The sequence below is a fragment of the Vanessa atalanta genome, chromosome 10 (genome assembly GCF_905147765.1).
Source record: "Vanessa atalanta chromosome 10, ilVanAtal1.2, whole genome shotgun sequence".
Classification (NCBI taxonomy): domain Eukaryota; kingdom Metazoa; phylum Arthropoda; class Insecta; order Lepidoptera; family Nymphalidae; genus Vanessa; species Vanessa atalanta.
The window spans coordinates 1162857-1175520 of NC_061880.1; positions in this window are offsets into that span (position 1 = coordinate 1162857).

Consider the following 12664-nt stretch of genomic DNA (forward strand, 5'->3'; position numbering starts at 1 on the left):
CATTAAAAACAGGACATTATATAGCTTTTTTTTTAATAATAAATCAATTATTTATGTTATCATGGCGAGTGATAAATTTTACAAAGACGCTAATAACTATATCCATTCTACCTGGGTATTAATGACTGTTAATTGTGGTTAACTATAGCGGTAGTTGTTATATTTTTCTCGAGTAATTTTCCTTATTGCTGTAATGTCTCAATCTGTTAAAGCTGGCGTCATTTTTTTTTAATGAAAATAGATTTAGTCAGTTTCCGGTAATTTGATTAGTGTTGTAAAAAGTTAATTGACAACACTGTGAATTGGTGTTTAAAAAATAATGTCACGTGTCATTCTTAATGACTCATTATAGCATACGATTTAACAATATAATACCTAATTATGGACATTATAAATTATTGTCTATGGTTAAATGTATTTAAAAAAAAAACTTTTTCTTTTTTAGTGGTCCATTTTTATGCCTAAAATAACTACTCATGGCTCATCACACAACTCTTGTTAGTATAAAAAATATAGATGAAAAGATAAATTTCAATCATGTTTTAACTTCCCGTCAATATGGGATTAGTCATTTAATCTTTTGATAGAAAGTATTTAACGCACAGACAACTGACACGTTTTGTTTTTATAGATACATAGTATAAAAAATGTAGAGCAAAACTGAATCAGATAACTATTGTTGGTGAACATGATCATGGTTATTTTCAACATAACCTGAGTTAAATTTTTATATTTTGTTATAGCATTGAAATAGAAAACATAGGTAGGTAAAATAGATTACCGTGCCAAAATAACATGAGTGATACTGAGAGTAAACACCTTTAGACTTCAAATCAGTTGCTTACCTATTGTGCTTAGTGTACTTTGTTCCTGATAGTGTGAAACGAAATAAGATTATTAAGAAATTGGAAAACAGTATTTTTTTCATCACATTTTGTCTTCAGCCTGTAAGGTTTCTGTATTTTCTGACATTCATACAACGGCAAAAATATAATTTGCGTGCGTTTCACAATTAGTAAATAACGTATAATACTGTTGCAAATATATTTACATCGTGCTTCGGTTTTTTTTTAACATCCTGACGTTTTGAATATTGCGGTGATCGCTGTAACCGTTTAGTTAATGCTTTCTTAATAATAATTCTACTGGAATTAATTACGTTTCGGTTTGGAATTTGTGTCTAAAGGTGGCTTAGTATGGTAAATTAAACAAGCTTTTAATATTTAATAAAATCATCGTAGCTGCAAATACACCTAACTATATTAAACAACAGAACAATAATTATTTTAAATGGGTATATTTTTAGGATAATCGTTGCAAGGATAAAAAATAACACAAAATTATTCTGATTAATCTCTTCAAAATATAGAAATGTTATAGATTTTTTTTTTGAATAATTGATTCTTTATGCATTGATTTTTTAAAAAATAATTACAATAGATAAGATAAGATTTACCAATTATTACAAAAAAATAATGCCGGTGAAGCAAACTAACAAACAAAAATCGGTGCGAAATAGGTAAATACAAAATATATCTACGACAATTTTATAAGCCGAGGCCCTCATGGGGCACCCTTTTGGACGAGCGTCTCCTAAGCCCTTAAGTAGACTCCCAACATCTGGATTGTGTCTCATTACTCGCCTTCCCAACACGCTGTCAAAGTTAGCAGGAGCAACAGTAGGTATTTACACTCCGAGCAAAATAGCAATCGTCTCTATATAAATTTATTTTCTGTTAAAATGATGTTTATAATTTTAACATAAGGTTACCTATTAGTAGAACTTTTGTTAAATAGAAAAATAAAATGATAATTACAAATAATGACATCTTGAAAACTTTAAATAACATTTAACAGGTGGCAGGGCATTGTGTCAGATCGTCTAGGTACCACCGGCTCATCAGTTATATTACCGTTAAATGTTGCGTTTCAAAGGACATAACATTTTAGACTCGTCGAATGGAGGCAAATTGATGAGGTAGGAGTAGTTCAAACTGCTTACTGTGTCTCTACCTGTCTGTTAAGGTATTACTAGTTATATTTATATATTCCAATAACGAATTAGAGACTTATTACAATAGACGTTGTGTAATTTGACCGAATATAAATTAGTCGAAAGTATCTGCAGATATACTTTCTCAGAACTCACCCGGCACCCGGTACCCGGTCGTGTAGGCGCGATCATGCTGCGTGTTACGATTACCTAAATAATTAATTATCATTATTTTTTACTGTTTTACACGCTTGATTGTCTCATTAGTGCGTAGCGTAGATTGTGCGTAATGTACACATGTATTAATTAATAAATACATATGAACTACGCACAATCTGTGCGATTGAAATTTGATATGCGATATTCAATACCTACCATAATCATTATTATATAAATTAATATGCAAATAATATTTTTAACTACTTCCGATCAAAATGATGTTGGTAGGTATCATTCCTCATTCATTCAGAACTCATTTAATTCATCCATTATATTGGTCGCGTAGTAGGTTTATCTTTACTAATCCTGCTACCATTTTTAACATCACACAAGAGAAAGATTAATAAATATTTCCGGTCTGTTAAAATAGCTTTATAAAGGAATTCGCACCATTATTAATTACTGTTTATTAGGTTTTATCACGCCACGTCATCTGTAAATTATAAAGAGAAGTAATATAGGGAATTCTATTATTTCACTTAAACTCTGCATAAATATAACCAGATTCGTTAAAGAAGGCAGACAAGCAAATCGTTTACCTGATAGTATGTGACCACTAAAAATAATATAATTAATTCCCTACATACCATAGGAACATAGGGACAACACAAAAATAACTATAATTAACCCTTATCCAAGTCATATATAATTGTAACCAAGCAATAAAGGTGTTCGTTCCGACGCTACCGACAACATTAATCCCTGTGTTCTCAAAACTATATCTTGGCCGCCACTTGAGTTAAATTTATGAGCAACTTGCAGAGCGCCTATTGTATGTAGAATGTCTAATTCGTTGTGTAAAATAAGTGGTCAAGTAGACATCGACTCTGTTTGGAGTTTGAACCGCTAATTACAACGGTAACGCGCCAGCTGTCACCGGCTCAAAGATATGACGTCTTTTTTGCTTTTAATTAAACTTACTCAAACTTCAGTATATACGTAGTAGTAGAACGGCAAAGTATTGCTGTTTGGCGGTATAGCTCGTGATAACTGGTACCTATCAAGATAGTCTCGCACTGGCCCCACCATCGAGGACATTCAAAAAGAAAATCAAATGTATTAAAATTGCCTTCGATCGCTTTAATTCAGTTTCTTCGAATACTGAAGAAGTTAGCACCGTTTTTTCAAAACCGTTAAGAATTCGCAATAATGTCAGACTTTCTAAATACTTACAGTGGGTACTCAATTACACTGCTCCTGTGAACTTTGAATAGCATCTATCTATTCTTTTTTTATCTGAAAAATAAATAGACAACTATTAGATGCTAATTTGTCGAATACGTACTAGAAGATAGCCGAGGTGGCTCAGCGTATAAAATCACGGAGATCTTAACCGAACGTCGCAGGTTCGACTTTTCATGTGCTTTTCATGATATATAAAATATGTTTAAAATTTGTTTCGTTGTCGTTACTGAGAATAGATTCATTTGATCTCTGCATGTGATCGATATAGGTGTAGCTTTAAAGCTTAGTATAATTTTCTCTATCTAACAAAATCATATTTTTTTATTTTCTTAAGTATCTATTTAGAATTGCCAAATTAATTACATGACCTAATTATTGACGATAATAAATAAAAAAAACAGTTAAACATATTCGCCATTATACTAATATGCAATTCGATAATGTTTTTTATTGTTCTATAGTATCTAAATAAATATTGTTCTAAAATTTATATCTTTTTAGTCAATTTTCATTTAACAGAAGTAGGTAAAGTGATCCCAACTATACCAGGGAACAATTAATTATTTTTAATAATTTATTAGTATCTGCGAATGCATCTTGTCTAAATCACAGCTATTGTAAAGTTACTTTCTTAATAAAAGATTTGCAAGCAACAATCAACCCATAACTCGATAACAATACGACGGCGGGATTTGTAAAGCCACAGCCAGATCTGATAAATAAAAGATACATAAAAGTGATTAATTTGACAATTCCGTGCTTACTACAAATTAATTTGAAAATGGATGCTTTTAAATTGCTAATTTGAAAAAAAAATGTTACAGTAATAAGGCCATTTGGGAGCTAAGTCGTCAGTAATATAACTATGAGACATAATATAAGCAGCGGCGCTTTGTATTATTAAATATATAAAAGTATTTAAATAAATTAATTTATAAACATTTTAATTTAAAAGATAAGTCAATTATAATCAAATTAGCGCTGATTTTAGATTCATCGACCATATTATATAGTAGTAGATACGTAGTTTGCGTCGTTACACACCATAATGACAAAATTACATTTATTTAACTGTTAACCTTCAATTAGAAACAAAAATATAATATAAATAAAATTTAGCTTAAATGTATTTTTTATTATTATTTATTTTTTTAACCTTTCGCAAACCGAATAAAAAAAAACTTCACGTACCGGTGAATACACGGCACCCATTGGTTACTACAAATAATCCCATTACGTTAAACTTTTTGTCATCCATTGTTTGTAGGTCAGATTATAAATAATTAATAAAATTAAAAGGCCAATATAAATTTTAAATAAGGCGCAAAAAGTCATCATGTCACGGTTTGTTCATATAATTGAATGGAAAGACATAATTAAGTAAAATGATATTAATTAATTATTAATTAATAAAATGTTGTGACATTAAAATTCAAAAGTTTTAATTGTTTTACAATAAATTATTTAATTGTCTATTCATTGTTATTTGTCAAACGTTTAAATTTAATTATGGAATTCATTATTTGTTTTTGCTTCATTCTAGATGTTGTATATAATTATTATATATATAAAAAAATAACACCTTCCAGTCGATATTTTATAATAAAAAATATCACAGATTAAATATGTATACATTAACTGTTATATGAAAACTCTTTTGACATGACAATTGACGTTAACACTGTGCTTCTGGTGTTTTAATTTAAAAACGATAAGAATAGAAGTCGTATATAATAATAAATCTATATGTTGTTTGAATAAAATATAATTCAATTAATAAAAAACATATATTCCCAACATATTTGAGTTGACATTTATGTATTTAAATAGTTTATGTTCTTAGGTACTGAAAGAATTACAACACTAAACTTTACGCCATTTTTTGACACTTTGCTGATGTGTATGATTAAATAAAATAACAGACATACGGAATATTATCAATCTAAATAAGAAATGGCGCTCGTTTTGTGCTTAAAAATAATTCAGATTATTTAAAAATATGTACATATCTAGTATCTATAGAACAGTTTTTAAATAACGAATAATTCCAAATAAATTAATCTATATAAAGTATTCTTTAATCATGTATAATATCACAAGCACCAGGTTTTATTAAAAGTAATGCTAGTTCTATTTGGAAGAGCTGATCAAGATCGCTTTTCAAGAAACTGAAGGTTTATTAAATTCTCATCCGACACATGCAGGTTTCCTCATATAAGCACATGAAAATTCCTCGACACATTGCTTCAGCGACACGTGGTCTTTGGTTGGTCTACCTTGACTCGTTTTGACTCAACAATAAGCGATATGTAATAAATTGCACTTTTATCAATTTCCTAATTCAAAATGTTCTTGATTAGAAAACAATTCAATAATGCGTGTAAACATGTTACGGGCTGTGTTTAAACGGTTAATGGTCGACCGATCGCAAATAGGAAACCAGACACATTTATTAACACAATCGAATATCATTTAAACCGATACGAAGTTAATTTCGAAACAAACCTTCTTGTATCTTCGTAACTTCTTTCAAAAAACGGAATCGTGTATCCGTCATATCGATTATTTATCGAATTTATTTTTGTAAAAACACACTGAATATTAAAGCGTCTAAAATTTTTAATTTATTATACAGGAATTAGAGTTATTAGCCGTTTTGTTCGTATTTAAATTAACTTTAGATATAATCTTTGTTTCAAAACTTTCGGGGATTTGGATTTAAATCATTATTTTTGCGCCTTTGCGTCCGTCGGAAAGCTGTATGTTAGACGTTACGATATCATTGGTGAGCAGTAATCGTAAATGTCAAATAATATAACAATCTGTATGAAACATACGTATAATATAATTGGATCGAATTCGTTGCCTTTTATATGAAATGATCAAAAGTCAATTGTCAATAACATCAAATAGTCTATGCGTTCACATAATAATAATCAATCAATGATTTTTAATTTAAATTAACGACCTATTTCATAGTATATCAATAATTCACAAGCGGGTTTATTTTAAATATCTTTCAAAAAAAGATTTTATTTATGGATAAATTATTAATTTGAGAGGAACACAACATTATTGAATTAATAATCACTTTGTTATTTTATTTCGATTTTATTATGAAAATTCTATTACATATACCTTTCAAAATAAAAATATTATTACCTCGGAGCGTCATAGCAGACTTTTTTAAAGTTTTGCTGGCAATAACGAAATATACTTAGCACAATTTTATTTATATTTTGTTGATTAAAATATATTTAAGCAGCGTTAATTAATAAAAATCGAATATCGAATACTTACATAATATAATGAAACAACTTAAATTTTGTTTCGAATAAGAAATGTGTTTACAATGGTACAAGATCACTTAAAATGGAGCCTAATAAAAACTGTTTTTATTGAAAATGAAAATATATGTCATAATATTAATATGTTAACAATAAATAAACTAATTTAATTCTAAGCGAAATTATACCACTTACTGACCTTTTATACACGTTAAGTTTTTCTTTAACACAATTAATTCGCGCCTTTAATGACATTTCACGGGATGGTTGCAATTTTGTCTTCAACGTGTACATGTACGAACAAAATTGCGGTAGTGCGGTCACCGTTTACTACAACTTTTTTAATGACTTTGACTATAATATTATAAGGTTGATACTAAAAATTCTATTACAGCATTTCTTATTAATATTTATGAACAATTATATGGCGTTACAGAGACGATTACCTTTTAAACATCCATAGTTTTATATAAATTAGCAATTTTTTCATTTTTTATTATAATATAATTTTGTGCATATTGCTGGAACGATGTTATGTATAGACTAGGCATAGACTCGTGAGAGATTTGTAAAAATGTAAAATAAATTAACGTAAAATGTAAATATGATATCGAATACAGTACAGTCATTAAAGTAAAATTGTTAATAAAATTATATTCATAAACAAACACATTGTATTATTTTGTTAAAACCTCTTTACTGTTTAACGTTGTGTGTTACCTACTAGACGAAAAATATTTTTAAGTAACAAGAACAATGGTGTTCTCACAGATAATTAATGCTACAAAAAAGGACAAAACAAATTGACTACACTATCAATTTTTATCTACGACGAATAAAACTAAAGTATAAATAGTCAATGTTTTCAATGTCATTTCATTTCAAATATGTTTGACCATTAACAAAAAAAATGATTTAATAATAAAAAAAAAGATACGTTATATGTATGTATGTATAAACCATAATATAAATTTTAATCGACTATAACCACACCCAAACACTTTTTACATTTTAACTCTTACGAAATATACGTATCATATAACAATAAAAAAAAACATGCAAAATTTTTATAATGAGTCTAAAATCAGTACTTACCCGTACAATCAAACTGAAGTGGTTACAAATAAAAATATCACTATTTATGTAGCTTTTAATAACAATAATTACTTTATATTGTTTTTAGGAAATTTATTTTACAAGGACTACTAGAAATATTTTATTTTATTTTCATATTAAATGCTATTTAAGTAGCTGAGGTACTAAAGTTATTCTTTAAAACATTAAACAATTATATTCTCGAATTAGTTAGTTATATTTAAGGACTAAATCAGACTAAAATAGTTGGAATTAGAATATTAAGCGTAAAATCCCTTTTAAAACATACACTTATCCAGCTACCAGCTTCATTTGTTAGGCATACGCCAGAAATGCGGTCGGACGATGTTCCAAGTACCTCCACATATATGGCCTACTCACATTCAAGTATTCCTAAATGAATAATGAGTTCTTAGTATTTGTACATTTAAGGAGATCAGTGGATATGTCGCCGTAATTACGCTTCTAACTTACATATCGGATTATTAAGATTTGTCCGTCTTTATACTTTAAACTTATATAAGCATGATTATCACTTTTAAAACATTTAAAAACTCGATACTTGTCTTTGCTTTTGAAATGACTTTTTTATAATTCTATGAACTGAATCGAATAAAGACATTATTAGTAAGGTCCTAATAGTATTTAAGATCTGTTTTTTTAAATATAAAGATATTAAGGGAAATGTAGCATTTGTGGATAAAAGTGTACATAACATGAAGGAGGCTTTATAGTAAGTATATTGAACAATAATATTAGTGTCTAAGTATGAATAAATATCAAAAGCTAATGGGAACTAAGGCCTTAGTCGTGACTTGTCAAACATTCCTCGAGAAAAACGTAGCGAATACGAAATCGTATTATTTATACCTTAGTTTTTAATAATTTGAATTTACAAGAAAGTATGTGTATTCTATTAGCGAAACTATGTTTTATTTACCTAAATATTGATGTTTACATTTTCTTTAATTATTATTAATTCTTCAATAACTAACAATTTCGAATTTTCACTTCAGCCGGGCATTCCATAACGGCCAAATTTATTTTATAGTAAAAACGACAAATAATATAAATTATATAAACTTAAAAAAATAAAATATCCGTTTTTATAAACTAGTGATGACAAAACATTAATAAAAACATAAACGAATCGAGTTCAATGAATTATTCATCGAACAAATGGTCAATTGTTTTATGTAAACGATTTCATTTTAATTAATTCAAAATGTCCTACATATATAATTGCAAGGTACGTCTTGGTACACCAAATGATTCTAATAATTATTGTAAAGGTTATTGACACCAAAAAGCCGTTCTTTTATCATAGTATTATTCTCCTTAAAATCTAACGAGATTGTACTTATATTAATTCTTAGTGCAAAAGATCGGATGTGAAAATTATTTACTTTACATAAAGCATTTAAACACTTATACATGTTTCCTAAATTTTTTGTTTCCTATCGCCGCATTCAAGATATAAAATTAAAAAATGTCTGTAACTTAATTTTTCAGTTGCATTTAGAGTAACGTAACATTTAATAGTATAGAGAATCCAGTATAAATACTAATAATATTGTGTTTCTATTTTAAATTGTATATTTTTTAACACATGTAAGTTAGCTATATCGTCTTTTTTTCTTAAGCACACGAAATGCATTCTTATAAACTAAGTTAAATTAAGTACTTGCCGGGTTTGAATGGACTTCCTGATACTGTTTTTTGTTTCATCCTTATACATTTATTCACCCTTCAAAGAATTTTGACAGTGAGTGTTTGTGAGAGTTTTAGAACATGATTATAACTTATAAAAACAGACAGAGTCGCAGGATGTGCGATGTTAACGCTAATTACGATGGCGTTGAACGGTTTTTATGAAAAACTGTAATCTCTTATTTGCATTTGCAAGACGGGTTTCAATTATTTAACAAAAACTAGTAATCCTTTCCGCCTTTGCTTGCGTTTTAGAATAAAAAAACAATTAGCGTAGCTGTCAAAGTGTAAAGCTTTGTTTTAGTTTGTTGTTTGAAAATAAATTAAAATATATAGATTAGAAAATGTAAATAATAATTTATGAAAAAATTAAAGTATTCTTGAATTGTATTTATTTGATGGTATATACAGGTATATAGATACGTATATTATTGTAATGTATTAGGTAAATAATCCAAGATGAATTCAAAATGTTTCTTCCCGGCTTATGAAATTATTAATTTTTATTTACCAAATAAGAAATATTAAAAAAAAATATATCTATAAGTTAAACATTTTTAAGCAAAGTTTTTTAATTTCTATAGATAAATCTTAAAGATCAGTTTCTAAGTTTACTTAAAAAGGCTAGACTAATTAGACGTTAATCTACACTAAGTACAAATTCTTGTCATAATTTACGTCTCGTAGAAAAAAGCAGCCAGTGATCCAAGCTGTTCAATAAATCTACTTGAAGTGAGACTTATATTAAGAGTTCTTATATAAGATAAATGTTTAAGAAATGATTTGTTTACTAAACATTTAAAAATATATAAAAAAAGTAATTTTATAATTTTCAATTGAAAATCCAAAGATTTTGTATCATAGAGACTATAATATTTATCCGTGTTTTACTATAAAAGTGTTTAGATAAATTGTGTCATTATCACAAGCAAACAAACAAACATAAATATTAAAAAAAAAATACCCCATCCTTGAGTATTTAAATTAAAATGATGTATGGATTTCCTATCTAATTATTATTGATCTGCAACGATTTAGACGAGAACGGGCATTTCATTGACAACAAAATTACTGCTAAAAGATATTTAAAATATACTACTATCTCATGCTCCTTTCATTACCGCTTTCACATCATAATATGCCTTTTCTCATTCTATGTTTTTCTCTGAAGTCATTCAGGGTTAGCGCAGTATGATATAGCTATAAACAAGAATTTATCAGACGACGACGGGTTGCCTGCTTGATGCCAGGCTTTTTGGGAATACTTTTGCGGATGGTTTCGTTTTACGCTCCTATACTCGAGGGTCGTTGGTGTTTATGGATGCGATAGCAATAATCAGTCAGCTTTTACGACACCGACAGATTGAGATGGATTGAGTCTATTCTACTCTGCCAGAAAATCCTGATGATGAGTTTTTCTGGAATAAAATTCATAACTATATGTTTATTTTGGTGTGTAAGTTTATTTTTTTTTATTTCACTTCTAGACTTTAACATAATGCATTATTTCATGACTTTTATTTCCAAAATCTGCATATTTTAAAATCATTTCATCCAATCTACATGGAACTTAATTGAATCGTACGCCTAAACCTTTCTCATGAATTACTCCGTCTATTGGTGAAAATCGTTTAAAAATCCTATCGGTAGTATTTTAGTATTTCGCGTTCAGATAGATAGACAGGCGGACCGGGGGGAGTATGTTGTATAATGTGATAATATATAATAATGTATATAATAATCAAACAGTTGAAAAAAAGTTGATCAATATTAAGTTGGTAAATGTGCTGTCAAATCTGTACAGTTTTTTTTACTAATACAAAAACTAAGGCTGGGCCTCGAACAGCCAAGTTAATTGCAACTCAAACAAATTAACGGACGTATCGGTAGTTAATGAGTCTAGCGAGCTTGTGCTTGTTATTTTAAATGTGTTTATTTAGCCAAATTTTGTTATGACAATATAATTATTTAGAAGAGTATAATACAAGAAGTATTATTAGTTTTTACGGTTTAGAGCGTTTAGATTCCACGTTTTTATTTTTAATAGGAAACAATCCAATTGTTCTTAAGCTATAATTGTATAATATTACTTCATAAGTAACTATGTACTATAATTATTTATTATTAATAAACGCTACTATGCATTTTCTATCAGCCAGGCTAAAATATTATATTAATTCGTTAGTAAGTAGGAGAAAATTATATATTTAATATTAATAAAGTACACATTCATAAACATATACTTATAAACATACGTTTCTTATTTATTAATCCTTCAAAAAATTGCATAGGTAAGTACTTCTACTACTACTATTTTGAGAATGTACCTACTTCGCTGTAGTTAAATTATTTTTATAGTTTTTTAATTTTCAAATTTATAATGTTACATTATTGTTACCCACATAATATTTTACCTGTAGGCCTATTGACGTAACGTATCGAGTTCCCGCCGCCGCTGTCACACTGTGTGACAGCTTATAATTTTTTTTTGTTTAAAACTTACTCTATTCAGCCATCTCTTTTTATTTCTATTGGACGACGACCTCTTTGGAGATATACAAGATTAAATCAGTTAGACAGTTCGAATATTTATTTCTATGTGTTGACAGCTGTCTTAAATAGGCGCCTTATAGATTTCTAATGTAAATATATATTCAGTTTTAATTTTTAAAAGATATTAGATGTAATAATAGCATAGTAATTTATTTTATTATTATAAAAATGATATGTATTAAAATTAAATGTTTTTATCAATTTAATTATTATATAGGACACACATGTGCGAATTATTATTTAGATTAATTAAATTAAGCAAAAAAGTGTTCCCAGTTTGTTGAAAAGGGGATTTTATTTATAATTGAATCATTTAGGGAATCGAGATGATTCGGTGAGCAGATCTCTCAACGAATGAATGTAGGTTCAATCGTGTAGACATCAGTTAACTCATATTTATGTTTTATAATTCACGTCATGTGATAAAGAAAACAGTGAGAAAGCCTACAATTTCCTTAAGGCGTCAATCATTATAATATTTAGTTTAAAATATTTTCTTGTTACTGCATCTAAATGATAGATTAGGCGTTTAGGGGTCTATTATCGACTTGGATTATAATAGGTTCTTACGAGAAGTTTATCACTGTGTAAAATAAAACGAAATCAATAGATTTGACTATAT